General features: G+C 46.8%; 2 non-coding genes across 2 annotated transcripts; one reads left to right on the forward strand and one right to left on the reverse strand.

Annotated features, from left to right (window-relative positions):
* The first annotated feature begins 4,965 nt into the window (after window positions 1–4,965).
* TRNAK-CUU (transfer RNA lysine (anticodon CUU)) lies at window positions 4,966–5,038 on the forward strand. Its single transcript has one exon. It is a non-coding gene; the product is annotated as a tRNA-Lys (tRNA).
* Window positions 5,039–12,971: 7,933 nt separating this feature from the next.
* On the reverse strand, window positions 12,972–13,062 carry TRNAY-GUA (transfer RNA tyrosine (anticodon GUA)). The gene is given in 2 exon segments: window positions 12,972–13,007; window positions 13,026–13,062. It is a non-coding gene; the product is annotated as a tRNA-Tyr (tRNA).
* Between the last annotated feature and the right edge of the window lie 847 nt (window positions 13,063–13,909).

The following is a 13,909-nucleotide window of genomic DNA, read 5'->3' on the forward strand; positions in this document are numbered from 1 at the left end:
GCGACAGAAGTCTCACATTTTGACGTTTTTTCCTCAATGTCATTTTGCATAGCCGGCCAATACATTAGGGCTCTAGCTCTCGCCTTTGCCTTGTTCACCCCGAGGTGCCCCTCGTGCACGCGGTCCAGCATTTCTTTCCGTAGCTTCTTAGGTATTATTACTTTAGCGCCTCTCATAAGGATACCATTCACAACCGACAACTCTGCTGCCACCGGCGATAACTGCCCTTGAATGGCCTCACGATTCTCGAGAGCGGTCATCACTTGCCTGAGGTCTTCATCTTCAGCCGTCGCTGCCTGCAGCCTCTTTACCATGGCGTCACTGACGAGGGATGAAAGTACGTTCACAGCATGTATGGCTACATCTTCATATTCCTCTGCCCGAGTTGAGTCTGGTGGGATCCGCAGACGCGACAGCGCATCCGCCAGTAGGAGCTGCTTTCCAGGCACGAACTGCAGGGTGAAGTCGAACTGCATCAGACGCAAGAAAAAACGCTGAACACGAGGGGGCATTTCATTCAGTCCCATTTTCGCAATAGCTAGAAGGGGCTGATGGTCTGTTTCTATGGTGAGATGAGACCCCACGATGAATTCTCTGAAGCGTTCGCAGCCGAATGTTATTCCTAGTGCCTCCTTCTCAATTTGAGAATACCGGGTTTCCGCTTGCGTTAGAACACGCGAGGCATACGCCACCGGTCTCCAACCCCCCTCATGTAGCTGGAGGAGAGCAGCACCCAAGGCAAAGTTGGACGCATCGGTTGACACTTTAGTGGGCCTCTGAGTGTCAAAAATGGCCAACAAGGGGGCAGAGGATAGCATGCCGCACAAGTTTTTCCATTCCTTGTCATGCGCCTCTGTCCACTCGAATTCACTGTCCTTCCTCACGAGGGAGCGTAGCATGTGTGTTTTTTCAGACAGACAAGGCAAAAACTTTCCGAAATAGTTGACTGCGCCTAGGAGTCTTTGCACCTCCTGTTTGCACGTGGGTGAGGGCATGCTCGCTACGCATCGCACCAGATCCGGATCGGGCCGTATTCCTTCTTTAGAGAGGACATCCCCTAGGAACTTGATCTTGTCAGCGGCCACTACACACTTCTCCGGGTTAAGGGTAAAGCCTGCAGTCTCAATTGCTCTGAGCGCCGCCTTCAGTCGGGCGTCGTGCTCCTCCCTGGTTGCTCCCCATACTAAGATGTCATCTATGTAGACTCGCACCCCCGGGAGGTTGTCCAGGGCATCACTCATGGCTTTCTGAAAAACCTCCGGCGCTGAACTCAGCCCAAATGGAAGCCTCAGGAACCGGTACCTGCCAAACGGCGTGCTAAACGTGCAAATGCAGGACGTATAGTCATCTAGAGGTATCTGGTAGAAGCCTCTATTAGCGTCCAGTTTGCTAAAATACCTGGCTCCGGCCAGCTCTGCCTCAATATCCTCTCTTCGGGGCAGCTCGTAGTGCTCCCTTCGGATACCCTCATTCACACGCCGCGGGTCCATGCACACTCTTAATCTCCCATTTTTCTTAGTTACGACGACAAGCGGGCTTACCCAATCAGTTGGGTCCTGCATCCGAGTTATAATGCCCTCCGCCTCCATGCGGTCCAACTCCTGGCGCAGGGGCTCCTTCAGTGCGTGTGGCACCCTCCTCGATGGTAGCGCTATAGGTCGCGCATCGTCTTTCAGGCTGATCCTGTATTTCCGCCTCGTACATCCTAGGCCACGGAATAGAGCGGGAAACTCTTCAATAATCCGCTGCTTGTCCATTCCTTCCTCTTGTGACACTGACCGGACTCGTGCTATAAAGTCGAATTTCTCACATGCCTCAAGGCCGAGTAATGCCTGTTTGCCCTTCTTCACCACATAGAAAACCAGCTGTTCGCATTTATCGCCCACTTGAAGAGGCAGCACCGTTGTACCAACATGCTGTATAGCATTGCCTCCATAGCCTGAAAGAACAGTCTGGCTGGGGCGCAACGGTGGCTTTCGCTTGAGTCTCCGGTATAAAGATAACGGCAACAAATTCGCCTGGGCTCCCGTGTCGACCTTCATGTGCACTGTATCTGTGTCAACTTTAACCGGGACGATCCAATCGTTCGAGCTGGCGACGCCGGCTATATGCACGTCTAATATTTCAAAATCATCTTCCGACTTTTCTTCAGGGCACTCAACTTCTTGAACGCTTCTCTTCGCTCTGCAGCACGCCGCGAAGTGGTTCAGTTTTCGGCACACCACGCACCTCTTTCCCCATGCCGGACATTTTCGCGGCGGGTGACAGCTGCCGCAGAAGTTGCACCGCCGTAAAGTCTTGCTCCGAGCCGGCCCGTCTAACTTTCCTTCCACTGTGCCGATCACCTGTGCCGTCTCTGCCTGCTCCCATACTCGCGCCTGGCTCGTGGCAGCCTCCGCCGCTTTGCAGAAATCAATGGCCTTCTCGAGTGTCAAGTCCTTCTCGCGCAGCAGCCTGTTGCGCAGCTTTTTGTCCCGAGTTCCACAGACTAACTGGTCACGCACCATGGAGTTCTTGAGATCGCCAAAGTTACACGACTGCGCCTTGAGCTGCACGTCCCGCAAGAACTGTTCAAATGGCTCACCTTCATTCTGGAGTCGCATGCGGAAGACGTATCGCTCAAATGTTTCATTCTGTTGTGGTGCACAGTACTCTTCGAACTTGCGCACCAGCACATCGTAGTCCTCCGCTTGGGCAGACGTAAGTCGAAAAGTGTTGAAGACATCAATGGCCTCCTGGCCGGCCACATGTAAAAAAATGGCAGCCTTCTCCGCGCTGGTACGTTCCTTTCCCGTGGCTACGAAATATAGCTCGATGCGTTGCCTGAACTTCTTCCAATTGGCTGCCGCGTTCTCAGCGAGCACCAGCGGAGCAGGAGGCGGTAGGGCTTCCATGCGCAGGCTTGAAATTCGAGCTCGCTATGCAACGGTCGCTTGCGCGGGAACGGCTACCCCACTTCTGACACCATGTAACGAGCGCGAGTAACGACACGCACACCAAGGCGAGTGCTGAACAATGACTGACTTTATTGCAACGCACGCCGACGACTCGAGAGCGCGCAACAGCCTCTTGGGAGCTCAGGGTTGCCGGCTGGGCAATGCGCTCCCGCTAGGCTGGGCTACGTTACAGGGGTTATCTCAGAAAAACGTTTTTGCGTTTTTACATGTATTTGAATAGGCCGCGTCGGAGTTGGGCCCGAGCTAAAGCTTCCTCTTAAGGGTAAACGGGATAAACTTAAGTTCAAGGTACGGTACGGTACGTTTCTGATATTTCTGAAAAATAAACACCACGCAAAGCAGAGCCGCATTAATTAAAGCGCACGGAAGGATCTAGGCGACACTACGAAATTAAAGCTGTCGCACGTCAAATCAACACCCCTAATGCCCCCGTGGTAGATTGCTCGAGGTTCGACGGAGGCGAAATGAAAAACGCTCATACACTTTGATTTAGGGACACGTTAAGAGAACACCATGGTGTCAAAATTAATCGGGAGTCCGCCACTCATAATCCTATTGTGGTTTTGGCACGTACCGCCCCATAATTCAATTAAAGTTTAATATATACTTCTGCCACGATGCGATGTTCCACGCGAGGCAATAACAATGCTCAACGATAGCAAAGATTGTGAAATATGGCACAGAACAATGTATCAAGCAAGCAAACCCATCTCCCTGTGTGTTCTGTGTACTACGCAGAGAAACAGCATGCAGGGGTGCACGCAAGGTAACGTTTAACTCACCACTCTCGTGTTACACTAAAGGTTGAAGAAATTAGGCTTTCGTCGTCAACATCACCGCTAATTATTGGCATCAAAGCAAGCAGCACAAAAAGCTTCGCCGACATCGATTCCACGTACAGTGCGAGGTATCTGTATTCTTTTTTCTCTTTCTTCTCTCTCCCTCCCTCCCTCCCTCTCTCTCTCTCTCTCTCTTTGTATTTGTGGTGCGTCTACGGCATGCAGCGCTGTCGCATGCCTCAGGAGCTGAATTTCATGGCACATTCTCTACCCGATGCGTGTATTCATTTGTTTAAAAGTTTGAACCCGTCCTCATTAAAGAAATATAGTAGTGTAATAGTAAGCAACAAAGACTAACTGATGGGAACCAAATAGTATACTTTTTTCTGTTGTTTGCTCCACCAGCACAGCTGTTTGTGCTAGAAAAAAAACCCACCTAATTATGGGTTTTACGAGGCAAAACGACGATCTGATTATGAGGCACGCCGTAGCGGGGGGAGTGCCGAACACCTGAGGTTACTTAACGTGCACCTCGGTCTTAAAGTGCACGTGTGTTTTCGCATTTCGCCCCCATCGAAATGCGGCCGCAGTGGACGGGATTCGATCCCGCGCGCGCGTGTCCAGCAGCCCATCACCACAGCCACTGAGCAACCACGGCGGGTGCTGCTCGTGCTAACGCACACAAGAACTCGAAGTGTAATCATATATTGCACATTTAGTTAAAACCATCACATGCCATTTCATTTGAATTTTATTAATTCACGCATCTTCATTCATAGCGCTTGGGCACGTTGTCTGTCTCGTGTCCCGGGAAACGAAGTTACAGCGTTTTGATTAAATATTGCGCTCTCCTGGTCGAACCGTTTGTTTGGCTTTGCCGACCTATCGGTTTATGTGCACACACTATCTCGCTACATGCCATCCGGCCGCCTCGCACGCGCGGTCAGTCACCCCGTCCAGCCCTGGCGTAATTCTCCGGCCGCTATATATCTCCGCTGGCGACACGCTCTTGGCCTCACGCAACGTGCGACTCTCCTACGCGTGTCGTTCCCGCAGAAACGTGGGACGTACGGCCGTCGTAAACTATCTCAGAAACGGCAGCGCCGACGAACGAAACTTTCGTGACGCAATCTTGGCAGGCTCCCATAAGGACGATCGCCGAGGATGCTCTCAGCTGAATTGCACGAAACTTAGAAGTACATGCAGAGATAAGAGCTTGGGGAGCCGTCGCCCGGCTAGCTCAGTCGGTAGAGCATGAGACTCTTAATCTCAGGGTCGTGGGTTCGAGCCCCACGTTGGGCGTGTTTTTCTTTCTTTTTTCCTTTGCTTCTCTGGTTTTCCATTCGTGTTGCTAGTGTTCCGACCACCACCCCACTGGCGTGCTATTTTCACTCGCCGGAATGCGCAACACGGCGCCAAGCTCAAAGAAAATGATCGCGCACTCGAAATATCGTCGCCGTTCGCGTCTTGCACTGTTCTGTTCTTTTATTCCTTTTTTCTTTTGTACGCGAGTGTGAGAATGCGTGTGTGGATGCGCGTGCCAACTCTTTATAGGTGCGACAGTATATACAGGGTGTCCCAGCTAACGCTTGCGAAGCTCTTAAAAAACAAAAAATATAGAATGTGCGAGGACGCAAGCAGTGATATTCTGGGAGCCGTGACGTAATGCACCCGGAGTATTTTTTTGTTCTACTCGAGCTATCGATAATTAGGTGAGATTAATTAACGAACATTTTAAGTACTGAATTGCGGGCGCGAGTTCTGATAGAAAAAACAATAATTGTGTTCTAAAATACCCGATTCAGTTGTTTTCGATGTTCTATGTCTCGCGCAATAATTTTTTTCGCGTTATAATGAAAACGCGTGAAATATGAAAAATAGTCACGTGACCATTGACGGGCGGACGCATAATCATTCGGCTGTTTTCAAATTTCGCGCGTTTCCCTTATAACGCAAATAACAACAACAATAATAATAATAATAATAATAATTGCGCGACACATAGCACGCTGAAGACAACTGAATCGAGTTTTTTAAAAGACAATTATTGCTTTTCTATCAAATTTTTTATTTCATTTATTGAGTCATACTGTTGGCCCGGAGGCCGTCACAAGGGTGGGGTACAGCACAGAAAGTGAAAATAACATAATGTACATTATACACAATGCATGCAAATTATACATCAAATGATGTCTTTTTGAGCATACATTCATAAAACACCGCGAAATTAGTAACAGTACAAATACAACAGCAATATGCAGAGATAATAAACAAAGTCTGTATTATATCTAACACAATGCACAAAATTTTGTTTAGTACATGATTTGCTTCAGCTTGTTTTCAGATTGTGTTACGATATCACTTTGAATAATGGTTGTTGGTAGTCAGTTCCATTCATTTATTGTTCTGGGGAAAAAAGAATTGGCGTATGCATTAATGTGCAGTTGAGATATGAGATTGAAATTATGCTCATTTGTACCTCTTTGAGTAATCCAGCTGAAGGGCTACAGAATTGCATTATCAGCAACAGGTGATTTTTTTTAAATGCAGGAAAACTTGAAAATGATCCCCCCGCATAGTAAATTAATAATTGTTACCTAGCTTGCCGGTAATTGTTACGTGGCTTACGGTTTTTGTTTTTTTAAACGAGTTGGCATCGTTGCCCCTTTTGCTCGTTTTCGTGGTTGATCCGTGGTTGATTTTCGGACTTCAGGAACTTATTCCTGGCGGAGTCCGACCATCTTTCTTTCTCTTTTCTATTTTATTTTTTGTTTCTAGGAGGTATAGAGGTTTAGAGCTTCACTTAACGCAAAAAAAAAAATATAAGTTGAAGGCGTTGTGTATACACACCCCATTAAACCTTTACAAGTATCCTGCCTTGTCTTAGAGTTTGTGCTGTATGTGGAAAACTTCACAGTATTCTGCCTTGTTGTGGCTCTAAGTAGTGAGTAGTATTTATGGTAAACTGCGCCCTCTATTAGGTAATTATAAACATTATTAATTAATTAATCTCATCTAATTTTCGATACATCAATTATGAAAAAGGAAGATATCCCTCTGGTGCGGTACGTCAACGCCGAAAGAATGCCATTGGTTGCGTCCTCGTATATGTTATATTTCGTGTAACCATCCTGCCAGGAGCAGAGCTTCAGGGCGAACGTAGACAATCTCTCCTTCTGCCCTAGAGCTAGCATCACTAAGCGACATTTCTTCACTACCTCCTCTCGTAACATAGCCAAGGGACCAAGTGACGTTTAAGTCACGACGCCGTTTCCTCTTCTTTTTTTTCTTCTGTTCGATTTTTCCCAGCGTGGCGCACTTCCAGTCGATCATTTACCGGCGTCACGTGACATAATCGGGGACACTGCAGGCAGTGTGTCTCACCTATAGGGGATTTGTGCGGATGGCCTTGACTCTCCGACTGCAACTGGGGCGCGTTCGATAGGAAGGGTGCGCGGGAATTGGTTAGAAATTTCGGCTGACATTGCGCCGTGGAGACTTGCGATACTATGAAGGCGCGATTGTTTCTGCGTGACCTAGGCGCCGTGCTTTTCTCTTTGCAACTCTTTAACCTGCCGCGGTGGCCCCTTAATGGAGTATCGACACGCATTCTCGAATGGGCTGAAACTCTACTACAATAAATTCTAGTTTTAGCGAACCGCTTTATTCGTAACATCGCATTATTCCAAGTTATTTGTGCACCTACGTTTTTATGACTCTTTTGCAGACTCGTCGCTTTAAACGAAATACTGCTTATAGCAAAGTCAGTTTTCTGTCCCCGTGGCTTCGATGCAGCTAAGAGTTATTAAATTTTTGCGCACGTAAAATGATGACGCATAGCAAGTATTAAAACTATAGTAAAGACTTATCGTATATATCTTAATGTTATATGAAATTTTCCGTAATGCCGGACACGCTGTCTTAGACATTATCATCAGGTGATGATACATAACAAAATTTATTGACAATGTCTAGCATTGGGGATAGGTATGAAACCAGTAAGCTATCGCAGGAGACGAAAGATCTGATCAAGAAACGCCAATGTATGAAAGCCTCTAACCCTATAGCTAGAATGGAACTCGCAGAACTTTCGTAGTTAATCAACAACCGTAAGACAGCGGACATAAGGAACTATAATATGGATAGAATTGAACAGGCTCTCAGGAACGGAGGAAGCCTAAAAGCAGTAAAGAAGAAACTAGGAATTGGCAAGGATCAGATGTGTGCGTTACTAATATGGATATCGTTACTAATATGGATGAGATAGTTCAAGTGGCTGAAGAGTTCTATAGAGATTTATACAGTACCAGTAACACCCTCGACGATAAGGTGAGAGAGAATAGTCTAGAGGAACTTGAAATCCCACAAGTAACACCGGAAGAGGTAAAGAAAGCCTTGGGAGCTATGCAAAGGGGGAAGGCAGCTGGAGAGGATCAGGTAACAGCAGATTTGTTGAAGGATGGTGGGAACACTGTCCTAGAAAGATTGGCCGCCCTATATACACAATGCCTCATGACCTCGAACGTACCGGAATCTTGGAAGAACGTTAACATAATCCTAATCCATAAGAAAGGGGACGCCAAAGACTTGAAAAATTATAGACCGATCAGCTTACTGTCCGTTGCCTACAAAGTATTTACTAAGGTAATCGCAAATAGAATCAGGAATACCTTAGACTTCTGTCAACCAAAGGACCAGGCAGGATTCCGTAAAGGCTATTCAACAATAGACCATATTCACACTATCAATCAGGTGATAGAGAAATGTGCGGAATATAACCAACCCTTATATATAGCCTTCATTGATTACGAAAAAGCATTCGATTTAGTCGAAACCTCAGCAGTCATGGAGGCACTACGGAATCAGGGTGTAGATGAGCCATATGTAAAGATACTGGAAGCTATCTATAGCGGTTCCACAGCCACCGTAATCCTCCACAAAGAAAGCAACAAATCCCAATAAAGAAAGGCGTCAGACAGGGAGATACGATATCCCCAATGCTATTCACAGCATGTTTACAGGTGGTATTCAGAGACCTGGAGTGGGAAGAACTGGGGATAAAAGTTGATGGAGAATACGTTAGCAACTTGCGATTCGCTGATGATATTGCCTTGCTTAGTAACTCAGGAGACCAATTGCAATGCATGCTCACTGACCTGGAGAGGCAAAGCAGAAGGGTCGGTCTGAAAATTAATCTACAGAAAACTAAGGTAATGTTTAACAGTCTCGGAAGAGAACAGCAGTTTACGATAGGTAGCGAGGCACTGGAAGTAATAAGGGAATACATCTACTTAGGGCAGGTAGTGACAATGGATCCGGATCATGAGACTGAAATAACCAGAAGAATAAGAATGGGCTGGGGTGCGTTTGGCAGGCATTCTCAAATCATGAACAGCAGGTTGCCACTATCCCTCAAGAGGAAAGTGTATAACAGCTGTGTCTTACCAGTACTCACCTACGGGGCAGAAACCTGGAGGCTTACGAAAAGGGTTCTGCTGAAATTGAGGACGACGCAACGAGCTATGGAAAGAAGAATGATAGGTGTAACGTTAAGGGATAAGAAAAGAGCAGATTGGGTGAGGGAACAAACGCGGGTAAATGACATCTTAGTTGAAATCAAGAAAAAGAAATGGGCATGGGCCGGACATGTAATGAGGAGGGAAGATAACCGATGGTCATTAAGGGTTACGGACTGGATTCCAAGGGAAGGGAAGCGTAGTAGGGGGCGGCAGAAAGTTAGGTGGGCGGATGACATTAAGACGTTTGCAGGGACAACATGGCCACAATTAGTACATGACCGGGGTAGTTGGAGAAGTATGGGAGAGGCCTTTGCCCTGCAGTGGGCGTAACTAGGCTGATGATGATGATGATGATGATGATGATGACGTAGATCATAAAAGAGAGAGAGAGAAAATGCGAGTGTCGCGCGCGTGTTTCTTCTGAGTCGCGCTCGCTTGTGGAAACTAACGGAGAGAGCTACTGCATCGTGACGTCACGTACCAAAACTGAAACTAGTCTATTGAAATAATTGTTATGCGGTTTGATCATTTTCAAGTTTCCCGGCATTTTTAAGAACGCCTGTGGCAGATAGCACAATTCCTGTCCTTGAACTGGATTATTCGAAGAGGCGGACATGAGCCCGATAAATCGAAACACACATTCAGCTAATGAACGAAATATTCACAAATCAACTTCCTAATTAATTACCTTACGGCACGTATTTCAATTTACGTATTGTAGCCGGTGGGTTTGCAAGTCTTATCCACGTGAAATTATTATCTAGGATGACATAAATTTCGATATATTACAAGGGACGTTCCCAAAGGAAGCTTCGTCATCTTATCTTTAAAGAGACGATGGTACGCCAGGTAAAACAAACAATGGCCATGAGAATCTACGCCCGTTGCAGCTTCCACGACGGAAGCTGGAGCGGTCGCGGAGGAGAATTGACGCATGCGCAGAGCGCCCAAGAAGATAGAGTAGCCACAGACGGGCGTGCCCGAGGTTATTCGAGTACAAATCGCGATGGCAGGCAAACGTGTACTGAAAACGCGGTCGCCAATGGAAGTGCGTGCTGAATGGTACGAATGGGCACGTGTTCCCTGCAATGCAAGCCACACTCTCGGCACGTCACTTGCAAAACAATGCTGAGGTGGAGCAGGCTGTGCGACCATTCCTTGCATCGAAGGGCACCTAGTTTTACCCGAGCGGTTTCTTCAAACAGATTGCACGCCACGACAAATGTCTCAATGCCGGTGGCGACTAGGTGGAAAAGTAGTGCAAGGTGTGTAGTTCATAATTCCACGGTGCATTCTTTCTTTCTTTCTTTCTCTTTCTTTTTTTCTTTTACAGCGGAGCTACTATACGCTAGCGCGAGCTGTTATACACTTGGAGCATTGAACGTTCGCGCAACACTTCAAAACTCAACGGAAGCGGGTCAATAGGTGTCTCGCTGGCCGTTGAGGGCGAAGCGGTGGATGAGAATCCATGGCGGATTCTCGTCCGCATGCGAGCGTTCCTCTGAACATTGACGGCGTCGATTCCAGCGCACGAGAGAGTAAGGAGATGCGACCGCTCTCGCCAACTGCTGAAGTGGAACTCCCGCGTTCCTCGCTCGCGCGCGCGAGATCGAATCGCGTGCGCCGGCTCACCCTCCCACGCTTTCACTCATACGGAACCTCACGGCGACGGCGACGGCAGAAATGCGCCTGGAGTGTCCATATAATTGCTATCCTAATAACAAGTAAGTGGAACAACAGTGCATTTTTACGGCGAGTTCGATGGCGCATATTTGCCAACTGGTGTCATCCTGGAAATTCATTCCAATGGTGGATACGCCTTGCAAAGTCACCGGCTACAATGCGCAAATAACTACGTGGGCCTTACAGTAATTCATTCAGAAGTTAATTGTTTTTTTAATTAGTTGAATATCTGTTTCAATTGCTCGTCCAAGTAATGTGCGCCTCTTGGAATAATCCAGCTCAAGGGCTACAGAATTACATTATAAGCAACAGGTGATTTTTGTAAATGCAGGAAAACTTAAATATGATCAGCCCGTATAGTAAATTAATGATTGCTACCTAGCTTACCAGTAATTGTTACTTGGCTTGCAGATATTTTTTTTTTTTTTTAAGCGAGCCGCTTTCTTTGCCCCTTGTGCTCGTTTTCGTGGTTGGTCGATGGTCGGACTCCGGCAGGAATGCGCTCGTTCGTTCGTTCGCTGGCTACTTTGTTCGTACGCTCGCTAGTTCGTTCCTTCGTTCGTTCGTACTATTCACTTACATAAACAATAACCATCGATGTTCTCAGCTCAATCTCTTTTCTTTTTCTTTTTTTCCAGGAGGTATGCAGGTTTGGAGCTTCATCTGACGCAAACAAAAATTACAAGTTGAAGACGTTATGTATAGACACTCATTTAAACCTTTACAAGCATCCTGCCTTGTCTTACAGTTTGTGCTGTATATGGAAAACTGCACAGCATCATACAGCACTGACAACTGGCGCAGGTATCGCAAGTATCCGAAGAAGAAGTAGAAGCAGAGTGTTACGCAGGTCACTGGGATGGCCAGGTGGAGCCAGTTGGCGTGCCTCGCGCCATCCCAGCCGTGCCGTCAGCCTGGGTTGTATGCACGTTCTATAATAAATGCACAACATTTCAAATACTCACAGAGCCAACAGTAGTTATTTTTTTTTACTAGAAAGCATGTGTACTACGTGTTTTGCGAGTCCAGTTAAGTATCCTTGCCCTGAATCAGTTGACGGCATGCTAAACCCCAAGCAACGTCGGGCACACACAGTGCAATTAACGCCGCCGCCGTAATGTCACATGAGTGTATAAAATTGCGATGGGGCAAGGCCTTGCGCAAGCCTGCTTGGATATACGACGCAGGTGTGCAGCTATCGAAAAATACGTCACGTACCGTCCGGTCCGACGCTCTTCAATAAATACAGAGGTGGTCTGTCTTCTCGACGACCTCCTCCTCAAGGTTGCCGGGCGACTGGCCGCTCGAGGCACTTTGCGTCTAATCGCGGCTTACTTTCACGCTCGGAATTAAAAGCACTTTTGTGCAGCATGTATTGAGCAACAGAAAGCTGTGGCGGCAGTTTTTCATGTTGCTCTACGATGTTGTCATTGACGCTGTTTAACTATAATATTTGAGAATATGATGAATTAATTAAGACGCATTATGTGAATAGGTGCAATGCAAAAAAAAAAAAAAACATAATCTGAGTATTTCCAAGCGACGGGAAACATTACCGTGGTTCTGTCCCAGCTACGTGGCATTTGTATATATTTAAATCTTGGTGCATGATAATTGGGGCACCCTGCATAGCCAAGAACGTTCAGGCTCAAGATTTCCGCTGAAGTGATTTGCGTTATACTGTAGTGTTCTAACATTTGCTTGTAGAAGTGCCACTTGGTTACGTTCAATACATCTGAAATATGAAATGAAGATATTCAATAACCAATTACATTACGTCAGCAAATATATATGCAAGAAGATCAAGCCTTTCTGTTTTTTCGACACGCAGGAGTTGTTAATGTAACGCATTTCTGCACTTGTTATGCAGAGATTCATATTTCAACATCGAGCTTCTGATGGATGTACTATCCAAACCGACACTCGATTTTGTTCATTTACTCAGAGTCCAAATATTCCAATACAAACAAAAGTATCATTCTCCGCTGTGCTGTAACTCCGTTTGAATGAAAAGAAAACATAAAAAATAATACTCCGTCGAGCCGGATTCGAACCAGCGACCTATGGATGTCCATAGTGCGAAACCTCTACAGTCCACCGCTCTACCAACTGAGCTATCGACGGCGACGAATTCTAACGTTTAACTTTCCTTGTTTACCACTAGGCGCTACGTCCTTTTTTTTTTTTTTTTTTAATCGCACGAGCCGACGCAGCCGCTGACGGCAGGTCTACCGGGGCGGCGAACACAACGGCCTCGAGTAGACCCGCGCCATGTTTTCGCCTTTGTTATTGTACTTCTTTGTTTTGTAATGTCTTTCTTTTTTCTTTTCTTTTAAGTGTATTATATTCAGTACATTTCCATTGTTCTGTATACGTGCCTCCTCAGCGTCATCACGGCACAGAGAATGTTGCCTCCAGTAGCCCTCAAAGCTACTCTTATGAATGATGAGAGACCACAGTAGAACCGCTTCGAGGCGATTTGCGGACGCCGTTCCTACGATTATAATAGGCTATGACGTCGCAGTCTGCGTCCTGCATTTCCCGCTGCACGACGGTGTCGATGCTCGGTAGCCTTCAATCATTACATGGATGGCACGTGATTATAGTGACATTAATTAACGAGGGAAAGCGCAGTGGTACGAGGGATTTCGAATTAGTTTCAGCAATCTGGCTCTTTAGCGTGCACCAAAATCTCAGTACACGGGTATAAGCTTCGACCGAACCTGGTCGCAGCGGTCATGGATCGAAGCCACGACGTCGCTACAGTTCTGACTGTAACGGAACGCCGAAGAAGCAAGCCAACCTCAGCACGTATAAGATGGAGGATGCATGACAAAACAACAAGAGAGGTTGGCGAGGCAAGGCATATCTTAACATTTAAGTTGATATCGTGTTGCACAGGCGGCTAAGATGGGTACCAAGATAAGCCATGCTCGTATGCACAAACTACGAAGACGTGAAATGGCTCGCA

This window comes from Dermacentor andersoni, chromosome 3, assembly GCF_023375885.2.
Source record: "Dermacentor andersoni chromosome 3, qqDerAnde1_hic_scaffold, whole genome shotgun sequence".
Lineage (NCBI taxonomy): Eukaryota > Metazoa > Arthropoda > Arachnida > Ixodida > Ixodidae > Dermacentor > Dermacentor andersoni.